The sequence below is a fragment of the Carlito syrichta genome, unplaced genomic scaffold (assembly GCF_000164805.1).
Source record: "Carlito syrichta isolate Samal-C Ts95f unplaced genomic scaffold, Tarsius_syrichta-2.0.1 Scaffold303355, whole genome shotgun sequence".
Lineage (NCBI taxonomy): Eukaryota > Metazoa > Chordata > Mammalia > Primates > Tarsiidae > Carlito > Carlito syrichta.
This window is the reverse complement of record NW_007247451.1, coordinates 130,097-142,052: the sequence shown is the minus strand read 5'-3', so window position 1 is coordinate 142,052 and position 11,956 is coordinate 130,097. Positions and strand designations below refer to the sequence as shown.

Here is an 11,956-nt window from a genome sequence, read left to right as displayed (position 1 = left end):
GAGGTCCAGACTTCACCTGCATGGAACCTGCTTGTATAGTTAATCTTTACTTGTAATCCATATCTTTATAAAAACAAATGAAAATTTTAAAATAAATAAATAAATAAAGTTAGAGAGAAAGGATTGCTTAGCTGCACGGGAGGGGTTAGGAGAGGGTCAGTAATAGCATGGAGCCCACTTGGCCACAATGATCACCTGCCACCAGAGGCTTTTGGCAGAGGATTACGATCCTGAGCAGAGGCACGTCCTGCATGTACAGAAAAAGTCCCCAGGACACAGGGTTGGATGGGAGCCTTGCTTTGTTTCTATTGTTTTTATCAATGGTTCAAGATGAAACAAAGACAGTGACACTCTTAAGGATCCACTGAAAGTAAATTTAAAAGCCTGTAAAAATGCTTATCTATGGCAGCAAAACACTGGAGCTGTGAGATACCCCAGTCACACCAAGTAACCTGTGGGATGACCAGAGCTTGCTGACAGTGAGCATTCGTTTCTACAGTTTTGATGGGGCAAGTGAAAACATTTGGCATGTGTTAGAAGTAGAATCAAATTATCCCACAGCAGTGGCAAGTCTTAGACAGCATAGTGACTATATCATCAGAGCAGATACAGTCATAAATTAGTCTGAAGATCTATTCAGCCTTATTGAAACACACAAAACAAAACCAGAGTTTATGTGTACAACAGACACTGACAACTGTCAAGAAGTGATTATTACACCAAATTATGCATGGAGTGGAGAAGACAGCCTAGGATGTGCCATTGGATACAGTTATTTGCACTGAATACCTACACTCCCATTTGAAGAAGGAAAGAAAATTTCTCTTCCAGGACAAATGATTGGCACACCTATCAGGCCTCTTAAAGATAGTTCCAGTTGTCCTCAGTTAATCCTCCATCTGTGTCACCACCAGGAACTACAGGGATTGAACAGAGTCCCTCTGGAATTTCTATTAGCTCAACACCAGTTGTCAGTAATGTTCTCAGAATAGGTGTACCAATATTATATGGTTATTGCCACCACAAGTAAACCAGTGCCTTACTTCTATGGCACCAGTGAACCCAACTACTACATTACCAGGTCTGATATCTTTGCCAAGAGGACCGCCTAACCTCCCCAGCCTTACCAATATCAACCTCCCTGCACCACACATCATGCCAAAGTTTGGTTTACCAAGAACTGGTGAACCTGGGTTTGCCACCTCTCCCTTCCCTGCCTTCCTGAAACCTCCCTGGCATTGCACCTCTCCCCATGCAGACTGAGTTCCTTCTTTCATTCCTTTTGTTTTTAGAAGGCTCTCCTGCAACAAGTTCAGGGGATCTACTGTCTCACTCCCGCCCACCGGCAGTCCACCTTCCAACCCTGTCACAACTACTACAAAGGCAGAAGTTGCTTTCTCAGTCACTGTGGATGTGACACCTCAGCCTGCAAGGCCTCCGCTACTAAGGATAGAATCAGCTACTCAGCTCCAGCCAGTGAGAAGCCTGTTTTGCAGCTGTGAATGCAAGTGCTTCTGAATCACTTTAACATGGAACTGTTCTCCAGAATTAGTGTAGTATATGTATTTAACCATGGGAGCATGTCTGGAAATGCAAACTATCATTAATTTCATACTAGCTTGTACCATATCTGTAGGTGTCCTGTAAGGGGGAGACTAAGCAGGAGAACATGGGTTGTATCCTGCCAAGTTTGGCTCGGGTTCACGGGCCAGAGAAGGAAATGTCAGAAAGTGCTTGCGTTTTAAAGAAGCAAAAAGAATCCTAAAGGTGGCTTGCTGCCAGGCATCAACTGCCATTCTTGGGAGTATACATCTTGGAAAAGATAACAGCAGGGTGTCCGCTGGATTCCCTTTCTCCCTATTGCTGCTGTAAGAAGAACAAATTGTTTATGCCGAGGGCTCACACCCAACATTTCTTTTACTTTATAAATCATTTGCAAGAATGCAGACCATCTCACCATACTGTAAAGGAAAAGAGATTTTACTTTTGGTCTCTGTGAATCACATCTCTTACACAGAAATTCTTACACAGACGAAGATATTTGTCAACACAACATGCACTCTTAACTGAACATCTTTTTATTCAGCCTGTACTCAGATTCTTGTTTTGAGCTCTCAGAGTTATTCAGACAACTTTTTGTAACTGCTGTTGTAGCTTTATATGTCACCATAAAATGGCACTTACAAAGAAATAAACACACAGTTTAAAAAAAAAGTGAGAGAGAGAAGATTACTTAGTTCAAGGTAGACGTAGATGTGACTTCACGTTATTCCCATGCTACTCTTGGCTTGATAACTTAGAAGAGGCTTCCATTCCTCAGATTAAAAGTTTCCTTTCTTTCTCACTGAAATAAACATATGCTTGAATTTTTACTTCTATATGCAGACCTAGAAAGGTTTGGCACTCCAAACACTATGAAAGTTCTTGGACATCAAAAGTTTATATAAAGGTGCACAGGTCTAGTCCTAGGCTACTTGATGATAATTATTATATACATTTCTTTACATAGACAAAGATTTATTTTTTAATCATAAAAGTGCAACAAGTTATATTGGAAAATATATCCAGTACACTAGAGTTTCTTCATCTTTTTTCCAACCAAGAAGACTTTGCATCTATAGATGATATAGGTTTCAGGGAGCCTTTTCAGGTCTTGGCAACTGCTGTCTGGGCCTTTGAGATGAATAAGAGAAAGGTGATATCTATCACTGTAAAAGGACACTTCTGAATATATTGAACTTAGCAAGATGTATTTTCAACGTCAACATCAAGTAGTTACAGAATTCTTGTATTTAATGTATGAATTGGATCAGCTAGATTTCCACAGTTTTTATACGGTCTCAATTGATAACCATTGATATATTTCACATTTTTAAAAAATAGCAATGTTTCAAAAACCATTGTTTGTGGAATTTTCAACTTTAATTCTGTTCCTCTTACTGAAGTATTTGCACATTAACAGTCCTCTCTTTGTGCTGTTCTCCAATTTTCTGTATGCTTCTCAGTCTTCCAAACACAAATCTCTTATTTTCACACATCCTTTTCTCCCTGTAATTTCCCCAGATGGACAGGTATGGGCCCTTCCTTTCAAATGTTCCCTTCCTGTGCATACCAGCTTCATGGCTTTCTCCTCTCTCCTGTCAGCTTCCTCATGGTAATACCTGTTCTATTGGTAAATTCAAAATAGTGCGTTTATTTAAAATTTTTATATCAGATACCTTCCACATGGCTATAATAGTTGGTTGTTTTTAGTGCCTCTCACTACTTTAAAAGACACTGGAAACAGTCTCTTATTGTTTCTCAATTTAGGCTTTATTTTCAGAAACACTTATTTTATCTACAAAGCTAATACTCTTGGATTTATTTATTTGCAATAGACACTTTATCAGATACAAATATCAGAGGGTAACACCCAATAGAAATCATATCAGTATTGTTGGGAATTATACATTTTACAAGGATATTCACTTCTTCTATCATCTCTTCACAGCTTCTTCCTATACTCACTCAAAAGTATTTGTCTAGTTTTTACTAGTTATATCAATTTTACTTCTACATTGTTAGAGATAATGATATTGATATATTTTCTGAAAGCACAAAGTACATAGGTTATCTGTAAAATCTGAATACTGACAGAAAAAAATTATTATATTATTATATAAAAGTTTTTTTCATGGTGCAATATTATACCTACTAGGTCACCTCAAGGAGAACATTCCTAATATTAGACCAAATGATTTATGTGTTCTTATATTTCAGCAACTACTTAAAGTCATGCCTTGTACTTGTTTAAAATACCTTGATTTTTCTCATACTTTTTATTTGGCCAATTTTCCCACTCTACATCTATTTTATCTAGGATAATTTTTTTATCTGAATCTTTTATACTGACACTTCTAAACAGTTGCTATTTCTGGGCTCCCATCCTTTTTGAACACAATCCCTATTTATTGTTTTGTTTTGTTTTTTTCTGCATTATGAGCTCTCCTTTCTAGACTGAATGCAGACAGTGCCAGGGCAGGAGTATCTTCACTAAAGAACTCCCATGATGGTTAGGAGTATTGTTATTGCCTGTATGGATCAGAGTCAAGCTTTCTGTTTACCAAATATTTGGTGTGACATGTAATATTATTCTTTAATACAAATCTGTTAAGTTAAAACTTAACAGAAATAGATCCTTTAATTTTCAACAATTTTAGTATAATCACAACTCCTTCAATCTTTACTACTTTCTCTCTAATCACTTGCTGTTTGTTACTTCGAAATTTGTATCACCATCAGATGAATTGAATCCAATTTCTTGGTTTAGGGCTTCATCATTCTGGAGCATTATCTTCAAGATTTTTCTAAAAGAATGTGCAATAGATAAAATTTCTGAGACCTTAACTGAAAATGCATAACCAAATACTTTCCCCAAAAACATTATTTATAGTCTAGCTAAATATTAAACTCTTGATCACCTCAGAAATGTGAAGACTTTACAGCACTGGTTTCTATTCTATAACAATGCTGATAGGAAATGAGATACCAATTTAATTTATATCCTTTTATAGGTGACCTTTTCATTGATATGTGTTTGGTGAGGAGTTCTCCCCTGTTCTGTTACACTATCTGCAGGTTTTTCCATCTGTAAACTCCTATCTTACCTTACCTCTGAAAAATTATTTTCTATTCGTTTTGAATATTTCTTCATATATACATATACTTTTCTTTTTATTATTTCCACTTTTCAATCAACTCTTTTAAATAAAAGTATAACAAAATAAATATTTTAACAATTGTGGACTTACTACATTTGTCTATTAACATATATTTTGAAATAACATTTTATTTTAGAATAGTTTTAGATATGTAACAAAAGTAGCAAAGATAGTACAGATATTTTATGTACCTTATCCCATTTCTCTTATCATTAATATTTTATGTTTGTGATACTAAAGTCACAATGAATGAATCAATCTTGTTGCATTATTATTAAAGTGTGTACTTTATTAAAATGTTCTATTTATATATATAGTACTTTCTGAGTTTCAGGATCTTTTTCAGGAAACCACTTTATATTTAGTTAACATGTTAACCTAGACTCCTTTAGTCTGTGATAATTTCTCAGACTTTCCTTATTTTTCAATACTTTGATCATTTTGAGGAGTTTGATCAAGTACTTTATAGAATTTCTCATTTGGAGTTTTTAAAAAAGTTTTTATGGGTTAGATGAAGTTATATGTTTGGGGGATTAAAATCACAAACAGGGCTAGTCTCATCATGAAGTATCAAGAATACATATAATCAGCATGACTTATTACTGTTACTATTAACCTTGATCATGTGGCTGAGGTAGTGTTTGTCAGGTTTCTCCACTGTAAAATTACTTCTTCCCCTACTCTTTTGATATTGTATTCATATTTTAGAAAAAAAATCACAATGTAAAATTCACACTCAATTGAAAGGAAGATCTACCTCTGTGACAGGACAATTTCTACATAAATTATTCTTAATTCTTCTATAAAAAGTTGTCTATTCTATACCACTTTATCAAATTGTTTAATCATTCTTCAATTCAGTATGGATTCATTGCATTGCTATTTATTTTACACTTGGGCTATTATTTAATACTAACTTATTATTTTGCTTAAAATGTTCCAGTTTCCTCCATTGGGAACTCTTTCAGTTGGCTCCTGTGTCTATTTGATATATTCCTATCGTTGTGTGTGTTTTAAATATACTTGTTGTTTCTGTTCTTGTAGTGGTTGTTTTTAGAACTTTCCTACCTTCTGGTACTACACAGTGCTCAGGTCTAGAATCAGCCATTTCTTTGAAGAGCCCTAGGTTCTTTTATTGGAGAATGATATTAGAAACAAGATCTCAGTACTAGGCATATGGGTTGTTGCTGGGGTGTTATTTCTTCTAGACTCTAATGGCTGGCCAAACAAGGAAATCAATGTATGTGTGTATACTAACCAATGTATACATACATACATATGGCTATAAATATCTATATGGGTAACCATTACACTTAACATGAGTTCATACTGATCTCTCCAAATCTATTCTGGTAACACACGGATCATTTTAGCTCATTTATCTCTTCGTTCACCTATATCCTCCTTTAGCTATTGTTTGCTTATCTTACTCTTTCCATCCATCATTCATTTACTTAATTGTTTAATTCCAGTATCCACATATAGCTCTTTTAGAATTGTAAATTCTAAAATATCTCTGTAAAAATAACTTTTTCAACTAAAGTGTGGTGCTTCTAAGGGTACCTGATCCTAAACCAGGGGAAGTGAGGACCAGTTGTTCCTAATCCTGATTGGACCCCACATCTTTACAATAAAATAAAGTAATAAACAAAAATAAAGTACACTACTTATTTGTAGATTCTTTTGTCTTTAGACTTATAGACTTCACTTATTTTCAAAGTTACTTAGGTCATGTTATACAAATGAGCCTAAGATGGCCCCAGTATATTGGCCCTTAGGCTCTTTACTCTTTCACACAGACTGAGAACTTTAGTTCAAAGGTCCGCCAGTGCCAAGTTAAAAATGTTATTTTTTCATATATACCCCAAATTATTTCAAATATAACCCAAACAGAATTTTAGGCATTAAAAGTCTGCCTGTATTGCATACTCACAGAACTGCCCACAACATATGCTAGCCTTGGAAAAGATAAACTCCAGAAGAAAAAACCCAAGCCACTGCAGCCCTTAAGAATGCTCTAGGCCAGGCTCGGTGGCTCAGCCTGTAATCCCACGCCTTTGGGAGGCTGAGGTGAGTGGATTGCCTGAGCCCGCGGGTTCGAGACTTGCCTGGGCAGCGAGACCTCATCTCTACAATAAATCAAAAAATCAGCCGGGGATGGTAGCACATGCCTGTAATTCCGGCTACTTGGAAGGCTGAGGCGGAAGGATCGCCGGAGCCCAGCAGGTCGAGGCTGCGGTGGCCGGAAGCGGCCACTGCACTACAGTCCGGGCGACAGAGTGAGACTCCAACTCAAAAAAACAAATGCTCTAACTCAGAGCCTTCCAATTGTGCTGCTGAGTGACATCACCCTACATCTAAGCCCTTTCTCGCATGCCACTCTTCCCCTAGAATCCCTTTACCATTTGCCCTTCTGGATCATGTTTCTATAACCTCTGAACAGTTTCATGTTGTAAGAGACTTCCCACATATGCAAACATGTCAAAGTTTTGTCCAAATAAAGCTCAAATATGCAACTCTCACTGCATTGTCTTATATTTTTTCTTGATCAGTCACCAAATCTTGAATTCACTTCCTACAAGTCAGCACCATTTTCTCCCTTAGTGGTTATTTTATGCATTCCTCATGCGGTTAGTTTATTTTGTCACAGTCTGCATTCCATACAGTGATTTCCTCAACTTCCAAAATAAATTTTATTTTATTTTAATTTAATTTTATTTTTTTTGAGTTGGAGTCTCATTCTGTCGCCCAGACTGGAGTGCAGTGGCCGCTCCTGGCCACCGCAGCCTCGACCTGCTGGGCTCCAGCGATCCTTCCGCCTCAGCCTTCCAAGTAGCCGGAATTACAGGCGCGCACTACCACGCCCGGCTGACTTTTTGATTTATTGTAGAGATGAGATCTCGCTGCCCAGGCGGGTCTCGAACCTGCAGGCTCGGGTAATCCACTCACCTCAGCCTCCCAAAGGCGCGGGATTACAGGCTGAGCCACCGAGCCCGGCTCCAAAATAAATTTTAAAATTTGCATGCATTGAGATTCATTCTTTGTGTTTGATGTAAATTTGATCACACTGTTTGATAGTGTTGTTTTCTGCAAACAAATACACACATGCACAGTCATACATCACTTAATGATGAGATTATATTCTGAGAAATGCATTGTAAGGTATTTTTGTCATCGTGCAAACATCATAGAGTGTAATACACATCTAGATGCCGTAGCCTACTGTACACCTAAGCTATATAATATATCCTATTTCTCCTAGGTTGCAAACCTGTACAGCATGTTATTGTACTAAACAATGTAGAAAACTATAACACAATGTTAAGCACATATATATTCCAAGAATAGGAAAGGTACAGTAAAAAAACTGATATAAAATATTTTGCATCACTTGTATAGGCTGACCATGCAAGGCTGGAAGTTACTCGGGAGAATCAGTGAGTGAGTGGAGAGTACATTTGAAGGCCTAGGACATTACTATCCATTACTGTAGACTTTATAACCACATGCCTGTGAAGCCAAGAATCCAAGAGAAAATAATTTGCCTACAAACCGAGTTACACAAAACAGAGCAGTGAGTACATTAAACTTCATGGGTAGCTTCCCTTGTTGTCTGGTGTTCCTGAAGTCTAACTTTGGGTCCTGTTTTTTTATTACCAATCTGTTAAAAGAAAAACTTCAGGCATATTAAATTAAGTAGAGTTTAAATCAACAAAGAATGATTAAGGAATTGGGCAGCCACCAGAGATAGAACAGGTTCAAAGCAGCTTGGCCACTTGCAACGTGGTTGCACAATATTTGTGGACAGAAGGAGTAAAGTGATATATAGAAAATGGAAGTGAGATACAGAACTATCATGATTGGTTAAAGTTTGGAGATTTGCCTTATTTGAAAACACTTTAAACAATTGGCCACATGTGGTTTACTGAGATGCAGCTATTTGTTATAAAAGCAAATTTCTAAGTTAAGTTTTTAGTTTGTTTATGTACTAAGTGAGGTTGTAGTCCATTATCTGTGAGAACAGAGATGTTCTTCAGTCAAATTTGGTTTGATTCAACACATTTGGTTTCTATTTTAAGCCACTTTTAAATTTCCAAGTATGCTGATTATTTCCCCCAACCTGTATTCCCTACAAATGAATCTTTCCTATTATACTTCATATTTTTATTTTTAAAAATCTTGCCTATAGCATTCTTTACTCTTTCATAAAAGTAGTCTAAAAATTAGAAATAAGCAAAAATTATAAGCTGAAACAGCAGCATTTGTACTATTTGGAAATAAATACTCTTTTTTTTGTCTGATGTTGATGTCTATCCTACCATACATCTTAAACAAGTAAAATCATACTCTTCACACTATATTTTTAAAACTGCTTTTTGAAATCAGTATCTTATAGGTATCTCCCCCCTTCTCCTCCTCCTTCTTCTTTTTCTTCTTCTTGTATTTCTTCTTCTCTTTCTCTCTTTGTCTCCACATCTTTCTGTACATACACAAACACTAAGTACTGAGTATATGTACTCAGTGTAATTCCCTAAAAATACTCATGTACTCCACAAATTACTCGAGTTCTCAAACAATTCTCTATTATGGGGTCAAAGTTCTAAGATATCTATGTGAAATTTTCAAATTTATTTTTCTGGCTTTGTTGGAAATGTATATTAATCTATTTAAAATTTGGAACAGAATATATGCACAAACATTTCACAAATTTCAAAGTAAACAAAAGAGGCAAATAGTGTCTTCAAACTTTCCCTTTTCTCCTTCGACTTCCCTTCGTCTTCCCCAATATTTGAGATCAAAACCATAAGTATGTCAGAGCCTAAGTAACACAATAAGTCCTCATAGAAAAGAGCTGACCAGCAAGACAAGAAAGGGTTTAAGTGGATTGAGGAGGGCAGGTGTGAGGTGGGGAAGCAGCCCTGAAGAGAACTGCAGCAGAATAAATGGTAGCATATTCATACGATGCATTATTAGGCAGCAATAAAAATAAAATACTGATACACACAATGTAGTCGAATTGCAAAGCACATTTTGTTTAGGCAAAGAAGCCAAACACAAAAGTATGCATATTTTATCTATCCGTTTTTGTTGTTTGTGAAGTTACAACATTAAGCTATTATGATTTATATCAGAATACTATTTGTTTTTCCTGGGATGGATTGTGTGATAATGAACATAAGGGAAATTCTCAAGAGAAGGAATAATCCATATTTTTATAAAAGTGAGTATTAGTATAAGCAATCTTGAAACTTCTTTGAAATGCATATTTCAAATCATGCATTTATTGTATAAAATTATATATAAATAAGTTTGATTTCTTATGAAGCTTGACGCACTTCTCCAGGCCTAGAGAATATTTATTTAGAATCTTGATATCCATTTAACCACTCCTCATGGCTCATTACTAATATTATGCAATGGCTATTTGTGTTCCTGATTATTTGTAAATCTGGGTGACATGAAGAAATATGAATTAAACTTGGTTATAATGAGAAATGGAAAGAAAATTCCATTTGAGCACATTCTGTGACTGGCACTGTACAATTGTGCTATAATTTATATTCTACTGTGGAGAGCCCTAAGTTTCTTGGAGCACAGAGCTCTCCATTTATAAGCTCTGATTCTCCCCTGTATAGCTTTGGACATGCCTTCCAATGTCAATTGTAGAGTGGTAGGAAGAAGTGTGCTTTTCTTGGTTTTATTTTGTAATGAAGTTAACTTTGTGAGTTGGACATTGGGATGACCACAGTACTGAATATCATATAGAAAGATAATTTCCTCTCCCTGAATAGTTTCAAACTTTGGCAAGTGAGAGGAGGAAGCCCCACTGAGAATTTTCAACAAAAACACACACTAGAATTTCTATTATTCTATAACCCAGCCCAACCCAGCCCAAAATCTTCTGGAATGGCCTTTATTACTACTTCTACTTTCAAAGTAGCAGAAGGGCTGGAGGCCAGCTGTGATTTTCTCATCAGATTCGCTCTAGGACAGACTTTCAAAAGCCATGCACCTTGGCAGCCCTGTTTGCACTCTTCCCAAGAATATTTTTTAATCCATTGATAAATTAGAGTCCTGCTCTCCCCAGCCCTTGTAGCCATACCCTTGTATGATGACCACCTGCTGATCAACTAGGTGCAAACTGTCTCTGGAAATGAGCCTTGTAGGTGTACCCAGGAGAACAGGAGCTTCCAGGAAACAACTAGCTGAATCCAGAGGTGAATCATGCATCTGTGGAAGACACAAGGACAGATAAAAGAGCAGCTTGAACTCTGGTTCACATCTTGAAAAAAGATTCCTTCACTTTTTGGGAGTTGGGCCACTAGAGGTATTAGTGGTAAATAAATAGATCAATCAGTCAATCAATAATGACTACAAGAATACTGGAGATGGATTGACTGAGGAGAGTGGACTAGTTCTGTGTCTAATTTCATTTCTTTGCCTTGAACTCAGGTTCTCAATTCCAAGACAGCCCTGGTGAGAAGATGAAGCCCCAGTAAGCAAGAGAGCCCACAGAACGTGAGAGGCCAGTTTATAGTTTTCTTCAACTTCTGGGAAAAGAAAGCTTTTAGAAAACAGAGAGGAAAGAAAAACCCATTGCAGAGAGGGTAGAATTAAGGGCTCTGAGAGACAAACAGCCAAAAAGTTTTGTATAAACTTAAATATTTGAACAGGGGCTATTTTTCTAAGACCCTTCAGTCTGCTGCCATCTCACCATCTTCTCCTGCAGGACACCCGTTGTCAGAGTGTACATTTTCCTCTGCCTTGAGGATGCTAGTGGATTTTCCAGGCTTCCCAACTGGCTTTCTGTTTCTTTTTCTCCTTCTCCAGGTATCCAATTGGTACTCAGCAGGTCAATGTTCTGCAACATGCTTTTTATTTGTTGGGTTGTTTTCAACGTTTCTTCTCACATACATAAAAACACCTGGTCATCAAACAACCAAGAAAACTCCCTCACATCAACATCTTTTACTCCTCTGGGTAGACCTTATAAAACTCGTAGCTATGATGTTTATCTAAATCTTTATTGAGTGTAGATAATTTCAGTCCATTTACTTTTGATGTGTCTGTTAAACTATACCATGTAATGTTCACACTGCAAAGAAAATCTTCATCTGAGTACAAAGAATTTGGACGCAGGATTCCTGAGCTCTATTTGGTTATGTTGGTGAATAAATCACTTATTTCTTTAGGACATGAGTCATTTATTTGTAAAAAAATAAAGGGGGGGACCACAGAATTTTCAGACTCCATGT

At 36.7% G+C, this 11,956-nt stretch overlaps 1 pseudogene; it reads left to right on the top strand.

The window, feature by feature from the left end:
• Nucleotides 1-247: 247 nt before the first annotated feature.
• Nucleotides 248-1,528, top strand: LOC103260822 (annotated as a pseudogene).
• The last annotated feature ends 10,428 nt before the right edge of the window (nucleotides 1,529-11,956 follow it).